The sequence below is a fragment of the Melanotaenia boesemani genome, chromosome 16, assembly GCF_017639745.1.
Source record: "Melanotaenia boesemani isolate fMelBoe1 chromosome 16, fMelBoe1.pri, whole genome shotgun sequence".
Lineage (NCBI taxonomy): Eukaryota > Metazoa > Chordata > Actinopteri > Atheriniformes > Melanotaeniidae > Melanotaenia > Melanotaenia boesemani.
The window spans coordinates 3,607,749-3,620,232 of record NC_055697.1 but is presented as its reverse complement, the minus strand read 5'-3'; the positions used below and the strand labels follow the sequence as shown (position 1 = coordinate 3,620,232).

General features: G+C 42.8%; 1 long non-coding RNA gene across 1 annotated transcript; it reads right to left on the bottom strand.

The window, feature by feature from the left end:
• Positions 1-5,528: 5,528 nt before the first annotated feature.
• On the bottom strand, positions 5,529-12,229 carry LOC121655333. Its single transcript, XR_006013166.1, has 4 exons — positions 12,215-12,229; positions 9,808-9,817; positions 9,730-9,733; positions 5,529-5,599 (listed from the first exon to the last, which is right to left on the bottom strand). It is a non-coding gene; the product is annotated as an uncharacterized LOC121655333 (long non-coding RNA).
• Between the last annotated feature and the right edge of the window lie 255 nt (positions 12,230-12,484).

The window sequence follows — 12,484 nt, the reverse complement described above, 5'->3', positions numbered from 1 at the left end:
CTTTGTAATCTAACAAACTGATTGGTTTCATCAGGATTCATGGAGAAGTAAATCTGAGTGTCATCTGCATAGCGGTGAAAGTTTATACCATGCTGTCTAATGATAGTACCTCAGGAAGCATTTATAATGAGAAAAGAATTGGTCCAAGTACAGAACCCTGAGGAACTCCATGACTTACTGTGGTGTGTGAGGAAGACTCATCATTTACTTTAACACACTATCAGATGAATAACACTTAAAATAGCCTGATCCAGTTTGTTCAATCCCAATAACACGTTCAAGCCTTTTTGGCCATAGGAAGATGGCGTCAGGTGTGCCAGGTGTGCTTGGAGTACTGGTAGCAGTGGCAGCCTATGTTGTGTTTTTAAGTATTTTTGAATTCTGTTTAAAGTTTTGTGAGGGGTGCTCTGACAAGCATTTTGGATCTGAAAGTGTTGCTTTCATCATCCTGCAGTTCAAAGTTATGATCAAAACAAGTTCGAGGGGGACGTAACATACCGATGCCTTTGGACCAATATTGTCTTTTTGCCTTCTGCTTTCTCGATATATCCATCATTGTCTGGGCCCAAACAACCTGCAAACAGTGAAACACCGGTTTAACACCAGCAGTAGCAGCGACAGCTGCCCCATCTGTGGAAAGGTGGTAAGAACAAACGGCAAAGCAGTTTCTTGTGACTTTTGCGATGTCTTTGTACACATAAGATGCGCAAAAATTGCCCCGAAATTCTATGATTGGGCTGTAAGGAACAAATCAGATATTCCTTTAATTTTTAAAGAAATGTGTCACGCAGGGCCTACTCTGCAACCCCTCTCCTTAGCAAGACAGTCATGGCCAGCTGTCAGAAGGAAAACTAACAACAAGTCTTCTCCTCAACAAGCAGACATGCAGCTACAGACCAGGTTTTCTCCATTGCTGCAGGATTCTGGATCTACATCTGATGGCCAGTGTGAAATTTCCCTACACACCACGGTCAGACCAAAGCACAACTCAGAAAGTAAAAGACGGCTGGGCCCCAGACTTTGGTTGTTGGTGACTTTGGTGTAAAAGATGTGAGAAATGTGTGGAAAATGTACTAAAGTACTGAGCTTTCCCAAGGAGATGGGATCAGATGTGACTGCGCCCCCAACGGTGGGAAAGCTCATCCTGCATGTGGGGTAGAACAATGCTGTGAAACAACAATCTGAGGTGCTAAAACCGGACTTTACTGAACTGCTGGATACGATCAGCTTCTGACTGCCTGGATATTCATCAGTGGCCTCTCCCTCCCATCAGAGGAGAAGTGGAGAGATCGAGCAGGCTGTTTAGTCTGAATACATGGCTGCCGGCTGCATTTACCACACATCCAGTTCATTTATAGACAATTTCAGCTTCTTCTGGGATCACAGGCACTTTTTTTTTTTTAACCTGTTTTTTGAAAAAGGATTACAGTCCAATATTTAAACCATACTGAGAAGAAAGTAAAATAAAAATAAGCAAAATGAATGGATTAAAAATTATACGGATATACGCATACAAGTATACACACCCATAAAAAAAGAATAAACAGATAAAATTAAATAAATAAAAATTGGTGAAGGTGAAAACTGATGAACACAAATCATTTTATTGGTGGGCAAGCGGCAGTTTCTGCAGACCAATCAGCTGAATCAATGTAGTTTGCCGAGATTTTTTTTACTTTTTATTCTTTTTATTTTTTCTCCAGTTAGGCCACTTAATAGCCCAGGCCACCGAGAAAAGTCCCGCTGCTCCCAACAGCCAGTCTGGGCCTGTCGGGAGGGGTCTGGCCAAAAGTAGTCTTCTGGACTACAAAAAAGAAGGAATTACTATATCAAATCAAATCAAATCAAAACAAATTTTATTTATAGAGCACTTTTCATGCACAAAGCAACACAAAGTGCTGTACATTATAAAAACAAATTATGCATATTGAAAACAAAATTTAAAAGCCTTCACACAAAAAATAAAAAAGGCACACCTCATAATAGTTCACACACAATCGCACACAAACTCACACATACAAAAAAGAAAGGTCCTGAGCCTGTTTATAAAAACAGCAACAGCTTCTGCAGCCCTGAGGTTCTCTGGCAGGCTGGTCCACAGTCCAGGCCCGTGGTGGTGGAACGAGGCCTCACCAGAAGTCTTGGTTCTGACTTTGGGAACAACCAAGAGGCCGGTACCAGAGGACCTCAGGGTGCATGAGGGTTCGTAATCTAAAAGCAGTTCTGATAAATAAGAAGGTCCAAGACCATTAAGACATTTATAAACCAGTAAAAGAAGCTTAATATCATCCTGAAATGCACGGAGAGCCAATGCAGTGATTTTAAACCTGGTGTTTTGTGATCCCACCCTCTGGTCCTCGTCAGAACTTGGCTGCTGAGTTCTGGAGTAGTTGTAGGTTAGAAACAGACTTTTTGGGAAGACCAGAGAGCAGGGTGTTACAGTAATCTATTCTACTAGAAATAAAAGCATCCGCTCCTCAGTGCTGGTAAGAGAGAGAAGTGGACGACTAAAAACTCTGGCGTTGTTTTTAAGATGATAAAATCCAGTTTTTGTGACATTTCTAAAGTGTGGAATACAATCCAGCTCAGAGTCAAAAAGAATAGAACACCCAGATTTCTCACACACTGAGAACATTTAAACTTTTACAATTCTGATAAAATGACCTCTCTCTTGTCTTCAGGACTGATAATTTAAACTTCAATTTAGTCCTGATTGAGCTGTAAGAAGTTCTCTGCCATCCATGACTTTATATCTAAAATCCAGTTTAAAAGGACGTTAACTGGCTCCAGGTCATCAGGAGACATGGCCATGTAAAGCTGCGTATCATCAGCATAGCTGTGAAAATCAATGCCATGTCTCCTTATAATATCCTCAAGAGACAACATGGACAGATGAAAAAGAAGTGGGCATAGAATCGATACTTGGGGAACCCCACATTTTATTTCATGGATTCCTGAGGAGCAGGTATCCATACTTACATAAAACTGTTGATCTGTGAGATAGGAGTAAAACCATTTAAGAACAGTACCTTAGAGGCCCACCAGACTTCTGAGTCTGTTTAGTAAAATCTGGTGATCTACTGTATCAAAGGCAGCACTTAGATCCAGTAGAACCAGAACTGAAAGTTTCTGATTGTGGCAGTATGAGGTGAGTGATTGCAGTATTGACCAATCAGCGGAACGGGGTGACGTATTTAAGCAGGCGAGGAGCCAGTCTTGGGCAAGGTTCGGCTGGTTGACAGGTCGCCTGACTTCCGGCTGATGTGGAGATTGTTGTTGCTGCGCATGGTACTGGCTCTCACCCTAAGACTGCTGTGGTATGTTAACTTTACTTCCCCTGTATCGGGTTTTCTGATGGAGTAGGTGTTTTTACAGACTGTGCTCCTATAGGGAAACCTGCGTGTTGTGCTGCCTCTCGCTCCGGAACGGCTTCTTTGTGTGACGAGCTCCGGTCATCCAGGTAGGTCAATCCACGGCTGGTGGGCGCTTTTCCTGGCTACATCGGATGTTCATGGTTATTTGCTTTTTTGTTTTAGGAGGATTTATCCAACGGCATTTTAACGACACCGCCGTCTTTCAGACGACTGACAGCGATCGCGGTGGCGTGTGGAGTGGGAGCTTTACAGCCATCCCCCACGCTGACAGACCACTGTCCTGCTTTGCTGCCGTTGTTTTGCTTATTTTAACCTTTAATTCTTTTAATTGTTTCGGGACGCCTTTTATGCTCTGTTGCTCCACTGGAGGCCTGGGACACGGCCCGCAATGAGGATTGGTACTGGCGGGTGGCCTCCAGTGTGGATGTTTTATGTTGCAGCAGTTTTATGTTTGTTTGTTTGTTGTCCCTTTTTTATTTTGTGACCAAACTCCACAGTTCTTGTAATAATTGTATTTTATTCTTTCTTTTAGTGGCCAGAAAGCTTGGAGCTGGTGGTGCGTCTGCGGTGTGGGTCCCTCTTCCTAGTTTGATCCTCCCCTCATTTGCATGTCGAGCACGTTTGTCTGTGCTGTGGAATTGAAGTGCGAAGTGTGTTTGTCTTGCACGCGTGTTTGGGGTGGCTTTGGTTTGGCTCCCTTCACCTTGTTTGGCCCACCTCCCTCCTGGTAAGCTTCAGCCATCTTTTATTGTTCAACCGTGGGTTTCTTTTAGTCTCGTTTTGTTTTGTTTATTTTAAACAATATAGAACTCCCGGTGTGGAGTTGTCTGCAACTTCACCATATTATTTACTGGCCTTTAGCCTGTAAGCCCCCCGGGTTTATATAACCCTGACTCCCCCGAGCTTGCCACACATGCATTAAAGTTACACCTGAGGTCATTAGCCATCTTTCAAAGGGCTTTCTCGGTACTGTGGTTCTTCCTAAAACCAGATTTATATTTTTCTAAAATATTGTTTATCCAAGAAGTCATTTAAATGAATAAAAACATATTTTTTCAATGGTAGTTTGGATACAGGTTGGTATTTATTAAAAACAGTGGGAAGTAAATTCCTCTTCTTCAGAAGGGCCCTCACCACCGCAGACAAATGGGAAGACACCCGTCTGGATAGAGTAATTCACAATATTTAAAAGTTCATAGAAACCATGAAATGTTTTTAAATGTAGTGTGGGAATTGGGTCTAAAAGGCAGATTGTTGGGTTTAGTTGGAAATAAACTGTACCAGCATCTTTGCATCAACCAGGACAAACTCTCCAGTGTTTCCTCGGGCAAAACCAGAGCTTCAGGTTTGTTAAAATCAAAAATATATTGGGATAAAAGATTGGATCTGATAGTATTGATTTTATTTCTGAAGTGGTCTGCAAAGTCCTCACAAGCAGCATCTGATGCTGTCATGGAGGACTTGTTAGAATCAGTATTAATTAAAAGATCAATGGTTTTAAAAAGAAATTTGGGATTGTTTTTGTTATCTGTGATGAGGTTTGAGAAGTGGAGTGTTCTGGCCTGTTTAAGTGAATTATTGTAGATTCTGAGTTCACGTAAAATTTCATGATGGACTGTTAGTTTTTCTCCATTGCCTCTCTGCTCTCCTGCAATTTTTTTTAGCTTTCCAATTTCCTCATTTCTCCACAGTGTTCTGGATGTTCTTTTTAAAGTTTTAGTTTTGAGTGGAGCTGCTGAGTCAATGCTGACTTTAATCTTTTGTTAAAATTATCTGCAATAAAATCAGATGAAGCAGGTAAAAATCTGAGCAGGAGTTTGATGTAAAATGTCAATAAAATGTGCAGCCACTTAAGCAGTAATATATGGTTTCCTCACAGTTCTCACTGGGCCTCCTATTGGCTAAAATCGGTGATGTTAAAAAACACACAGTAGTGGTCTGACACAGCCAGGTCAACAACAGAGGACACAGGCCATAGGTTAGGACCAGGTCCATGGACACACCAGTGAACAGGCCATAGGTCAGAACCAGGTTCAGGGACACACCAGTGGACAGACCATAGGTTAGGACCAGGTCCAGGGTGTGTCCTTTGTTGTGAGCAGGCTGGGTTTACCTGGCTAACTACTAGCTACCCCTGCTGAAAGGACATGGGGATGACTGTGGGATTGAATGGAGTCAGAGCTCCATATAGTGGACAAACACCGCAAGGACATCATTCTGCACAACTCCTGAACTTAACAGCATTTACAACGGCTGATATTGGCCATTTTGGAAAAGACTAATATAAGCTGATTGATGTTGTTGAGGAGGTTGATAAAATCCATCTTTAGCGTCTCTGACTGTTGGAACTTAAGATCATTTGTGTCTGCATGTATTACAATGGTGGGAGCTGAGGGGTGGTGATGAGAGAGTTGGTGGGTGGAGTTGCTGATATCTGTGACTACTGCACCTGAGTGGCAAGATGTGCGGCACCTGTTCACGTGGACGTGTCAGATGATGGAATCCCCCACAATGAGCATACCAGGGCTGGCTCCATGGATGCAGCTGCAGGAGGAGAGAGGGAGGCTCTAGCTCGAGTGGAGACCCCGACCCGGCCATGACCAGGGAGAATCTTGTCGTGTCTCTTCACCGCAGCTTTCAGGAGCTTTCGACGCCTCGCTGCAGAGCAGCACTGGAATGACTGTCAGGACCCGACCGCCTTGGTCTGAGCCGGCAATGTGTTAATCAATGCTGAGCCAGCAGTCCAGGCAGCCACAGAACAGCCACAGCCGGGCAGCGGAGTTTGGATAAATGTGAATGTTTGGATAAAACGAGGCAAGCACTGGAGTCTTTCTTGGGGCGACAGACCACCTCGGACCAAGATCGCAGGCTGGAGAACCAGATGTAGTGTTTGTTAACCAAAATTTACTGCATTTTCTTTATATAGCTGTATGCCTTCTTTTAAAGGAAAGAGAGATTTTGCACATAACAATGCGATGTCATGCGATTAAAATTTTATTTATATATATATTTATATATATATATATATATATATATATATATATATACATATACATATATATACATACTGATAAGTGTAGAGTGTTCTGATTGCCTAGGGCGCCGTGAAATAAAATAAAAATGATTATATAAAATTTATTTTTTTACACTAATTTGATTTCTATTCCATTTCCTGGAAAATAACTAGACTAAACAAATTATAAAAATGAAAAGAAGCTACAATATTCTGTGATGACGACCTCCTCGCTGGACCTGCTGCTGCTGCTGGCAGGTGTAACAAAGGACCTCTTAGAGATTGATCAGGTTCAATCAGGTATTTTAACTACAAGCTTGGAGATCAACAGGTAGCTTACGATGGAGGCAAAGGAGGGAATAAACTTGGAAGTCCAGACAACAGCTAGGTGAGTTGGAGCCACAAAGGAGGAAGGTGAAAGGGCCACCATTGCTGATATGAGGTCTGACAAAGTGTGAGTGGAGCAGGGGTATATGAAGCCGGGTAGGGAATTGGATGCAGGTGTGATTAATCAGAACTCCGGAGACTGACTCTGGAGTGAAGCCTGGCAGGAGTGGGTGTGTCCGTGGCAGAGCCTGGTGCAGGTGTAACAGCAGGGGAGAGAGTGGAGGGAGGGGAGCGGCGCATTCAGGTTTGTATGGACGACGTCACCTTGTTGTGTGTTGCCAACAAGAAAATCATTTAAAAAGTTTATAATGAAAAGACAGTCCAAGCCGTCAGAAGCTGCTTACAGAAAATGAAGGAAGGAGGAAAAATGAGCCCAGAGCAGAGTTATGTCTGACTTACTAAACATTAAGGCAGCGTGGGTTAAGCTTTCATTCTTACATTGACAGTGGGCTAATTCTAGCTAGCATAGATGCTATTGTACCATAACAATATCTGAACAACATAATAAAGTACATTATGCAATAAAAAGCATGCATGTCATAATGTCAAAATGACAAAGTCAAGGTTTGATATGACATAAAAATGTTCTAATTGTATTTGCAAAGCAGTATTTATGCAGCTGTCTGTTTATTGTAAGGGTAGGCTAAAGCTATTTAATGCTACTGCTACAAAATCTAAAGTAATGTGTTAAACTTGTACTTGTCCAGATGAGCTGAGAAAACGTTTGCAGCCACAACAGGCTCCTGTACGTAGAAGCTGCAAGAGAGGAGGCCTCAGCCTCATGGTCTGCACCAGAAGCTCTCAGAGAGGAATGTCGGTTAACTCGGCAAAGAATAATAACTGCAGGACTATTATGTTTTATAATAGTTTTATCTAAAATTAAATTAAATTACTATTAAATTTATTAAGTATTAAATAATATTTGGATCTGTGGCAGCAGATCCTCATGAAGAACACTGAATGCAGAAACGTCATAAAGATGATTAATCCAGACAGACTGTTTCTCTGGTGGCTGAAAGGACATGAGGGATTATCTAATAACTAAACTTTGTGTTACAACTTACATAAAACATGCTCCCAAAAAATTTTATTTGATTGCTTAAATGATTTTTTTTGCTGTACACAGTGGCACTATTTTGTTATCATAAATGAAGCAGCTTTTATAGTTTAATGTGTTTTTTGATTGCAGCGTTTGACATTGTTTTAGCATTTGCACTTGTTTTGCCCTTGACTTTTGCATTAAAAGTTATTTATTTTTATTTTTTTGTGCTATTTAGCATTTTTGTAGCGGTTTGTTTAGTTTAGTGTTTTTTTTTACTTTGTTTTGTTTGTTAATAAAGAGACAAGAATTTGTACATTAGTTATAAAATGTGTGTGAGTTATGTAGCTTCAGTTTCAGTAAGCATTTTGCTGCGTGGGGTGTTTTGCCCAGGGCACCTGCTGGCCTAGAGCCGGCCCTGCTCCTCGGCATTGATCCGCAATGACGAAGGCAAAGACAACGAGATCTTCCATCCTTGCAGTCACGTTGACTTTCAGAGTCCGTCCCTGATGACTCACGAAGTTCTCGTCTGACCTGAAGTCAGACGGTAGATAGACGCAGTCTGTCCCAGTGGACAGAGCTGGGACTGTACCATGTGGTTCAGGTGGACGGATCGCTGACTGATGTTCTGGAGGTTTCAGGTTGAAATGTTGGGTTGGCAGTGGCTCCGCCCCCTTCAGTCTCACCCATCATAAAGCTTAAGGTCGCTGGTCGGTGGGCAGAAAAATCCCAGCAACATACAAAAGTGATTTAAAAATAAAATGACTCTGGCTACAGGGGCCGGAAAAATTATAAAAACATGATTGGACTAGAAAAAAAGTTAATTATTAATATGCTCCTGCTGTTTCTGTTGAGGTTTCAGCTTCCTACATCTGTAACTAGTGTTTGATTCCACTGAGTTTGTTTGATGAAAAGAAACGCTGAACCCTGTTACACATTTATTTAGAAGTAAGAGGTTACATGAGCAATTCCCTGCAGATATGTCTGGAGACTACCTAGAAGCAAAAACAAGCGCTACAAGATCCAAGCAGAGTCTAATCACTCAAGAAGTGCTATCTTATTTTATACTTTCACTCTCTACCCTAGAAACCGGTCCAGTCTGGCTCAGACAATGTATATGTGTGTGTGCTGTTCTATTTGAATATTAAACAAAAGACCTGTGTCAAAAGTCACTCTCTGTATCTGTGAGTGTATGTGGATGGGAGTCTGCTGTCTGTCCTGTTATGGAGCTTCAAGGCTGAGAGAAAAGTATTCGCTTCTGCAGCTGTCCCCCTACTTTTTTTTTTTTTTTTTTTTTTTTTAACCCTGTCCAGCATCCTAACATACAGAACGGTGGTCTGTGTGCCATATTTTGCCAGATTTGCTCTACCAAGGGAGACATGTTATATACATGGCTGCCCTTGATATTTTTATTATTTTTATTGTAATCTTATTTTCTTTAGTCTTTATATGTCAGTGCCGAACCGGAGATAGAGGAAAAGGGAAAAATGCTACGAGCCTGTAGATCTAGGACTAATTCTTTAATTTTTTTTATTTTCCACTGATAGTCGGCTTGCTCCTTTGGTAGGAGTTTTCACCGAGTCTTTGAGGGCGTTTTTCTCCGTAGCAAGAGCTTCCACCTGCTTTTGGCTATATTCCAAACTTTCTTTTAAAGACTGAAATTCAAGATGAAGAACTTTCAGCAGGGAGAGCCGAGCATCGAGACTGGATAGCTTTCTGTCGATGGAGATTAAGATATCCGTTGTATCGCTGCCGGTTGGAGAAACTGGACTGGTCGCTTCAGGGGAATCCACCAGGCGAACCCTTTTGGAGCTGGTTTTGGAGCTCGTCGTCACAGTGTTCGACTTCCCCATCACGAAAACAACCTTCACTACACCACTCATAAACTATTATATATGATTATACCCTTACAGTACCTGACTCCCATACGTGTCACCTGTCTAATTGTTTTCTCATCCTCACAATTTCCCCTTTTGATCTCTTTCAGAGATCACCACCTAAGATCTGACTCCTCCCTAGACAGCTCCATCGTTTGTCCAACCAGAGCTAGCAAAGACAATTTTATCAGCACAATCCACCCAAGCTACTGCCGTAGCAATCAGTTGAACCCTAATACATAGATACAGCAACAACCACAAGTAACCACAATGACCACCACCGTGGTCAACGGCAATACAATAGACATAATCAATCCCTTCCATTTGCCAAACTTTCCCGTCAACCCGCCCTCAAAAGGGCTCTCCACCCTTGAGTGCTCCTTCATTCAATCTGAGAGGGTCCGTAATACCTCCAGAGCTCTCGTAACCATCCCATCCGGGGCAGTATTATTGTGAATGAACATGCAACACATATCTCCAAACATTGCACTGACTGCCCCCTTGTCCGCCAATAGCATGTTCAAAGCCATCCTATTTTAAACCGCCATCAGAGTAGTAGGAGTCAACTGCTCCAAGAGTCCTTCCACTGCATCTCTAGTAAGGTTGGCCAATCGTTGTACATTATAATGAACATAGTTGATGCAGTCCACATTCTTATTGGGTGTAACCGGGAATAACGCTGACAGAATAGGAATATTCTCTAACCCCAACACAATTTGGTCGGCCAATTTATACTCATTGGGAACTCCCTTAGGAATCCCAATGGCATCCATATAAGTAGGACTGTTAAGAGTAGGGTCAAAACATGTTGTTTTAGACAACACATGTCTCGCCTCAAAGTCAACGTGCTAGCTTGATTCTGATGCACTTTCACCGGAGACCCTCCAAAAATAGTAAGAGGGGCAGAGAGATGTACCATGGCACAAACACCCATGTACCCTCTATGGACATGAGACCATTGTCCGTCCTCCACAATAAAAATACAGTCCACCTCATGTCCAAAAGCCAATGCTCGAGTGTGCATTCAACACTACCCTGTTACACCATGACCAATCTATTTGGCCTAAGTGGACACCTCTTCCCGAGGCCCCATCAGTGAAATTAAAACAAACATATTCGCAATGGCCCCTGAATAGAGTAAAGGGACCTGTCCGAGTCTTATTAAACACTGGTGGAAATAAGACAGCCAAAGTGGCACAGTTGGGCGGGGTTGCCATCCTGGTTAATTTCAACATGCAATCGTATCCCCTGGTGTCCTCAGGGAACAGGGGTGCCAGGTCGGTAAAGAGTTGGGGTGCAGTTAATGCTAAAAACAAGTTTAGTCTAACAGTTTTACCACCACCAGGTATACAGCAGTAAGCTGGCCCAGCAGGAGCGACACACACAATTATCCGCAGCTGCTTGCATTCCCGGCCCAGTGTTAGACCAGGTAGTAGCAGGGAAAGAGAGAGACATCCTGGTTAGCTCAGTCCATGTGTTCACATATGTACCAGGATACTATAGTATCCAGGAAGCTTAAGACCTTTTGTATCACGTGGGTTAACTGCCAATGAATCTAGATTAATCCCTATGACCGGACCGCTATAACTTCTACACACAACAACATAAGTAATGTGACCCCTGGGCTGGGTGGGTCACACCAGCTTGCTTGAAAATTAAAAACAACCATAGGTTAAAAAGGATCGAGTGGAGAGCACCAACACCAAGAGGAGGCTAGCTGAGCATTTTAACTATGTTTATTGGTGAAATAGAGTCCAGAAAAGTCTCACAGTAACCAGAATCGTTACAGTCCTCTAGCCGTGTGTCGTCACTGAAGCTGGGAGAATCAGTCGGGTATTCATGGTACTGGTGCCTCAGCCTGGCTCCACTACACGGCTCCATTGAGGTGTTCCTGTAAGGGGATCCTGTAAGGGGATCTGTCTCTCTTAAAGCAACCCAATATGTGGAGAAGTGGTACCCACACCCTACCCTGCCTGTACACAGCCTTCCACCGCCATGGTTATTTGTGCTCATAGCTGCTGCCCTCTTTCACCCCTGGCCATGTCATCCTCTGCCTCTGTGTTGGATGCGACCCCTGGGTCACCGCTCTCCTTCCATGGCAGCCTAAAACACACACTTTCAGATGCTCCGCTCTCTTACCTCCCACTCGGGCTATCTGGGCACTCTGTCCCTTGCACCCTCCTTAGGCACTGGGCCCGCTGCTTCTCACATCACCCCCAGGCACTTCCTAGAAATCCTACATCTTGCCATCTTATATTTATGGAGACAACATAAGCCAATTTCTGCCTCTGGCTCACTGCTTCAAACCTCTTAAATTCCATTGGCTATCTGAGCCGTCAATCAGTAGTCCAACACCATCAGTCAATACTGCAATCAGGTCAAAGGTGGAACCAGTAAAATAATCAGTGTGTTTTTTAAAAAGCATGCAACTTTGATATTCCAATTTCAATTTTATTTAGAGGTCAACAGGTCACTGGGGACAAATTTACTATCCTTTCAGGCTATGCAACATTTTTTATTCCACAGTCAAGACTGAATCAAAAGAACATTGGAAACACCAAAAAATACAAAGACAGTTCATTCCTTCCAACAAGACTTGCAGTACATAATTTGTTGCTCTTTGCAGCACCACATTTCCTTGTACACAAGCAGCACTTTTCCCTCTTTTATGTGAAGTTACTGGCTGTGGCATCCATGTCAGGAACATCTGTAGTGGTGGCTGTCGAGGCCTGTAATCCAGCACCATAGAGAAAGCAGCCGGTTCGTTGGAAACGTGCTTTCTCCCCATGATTTG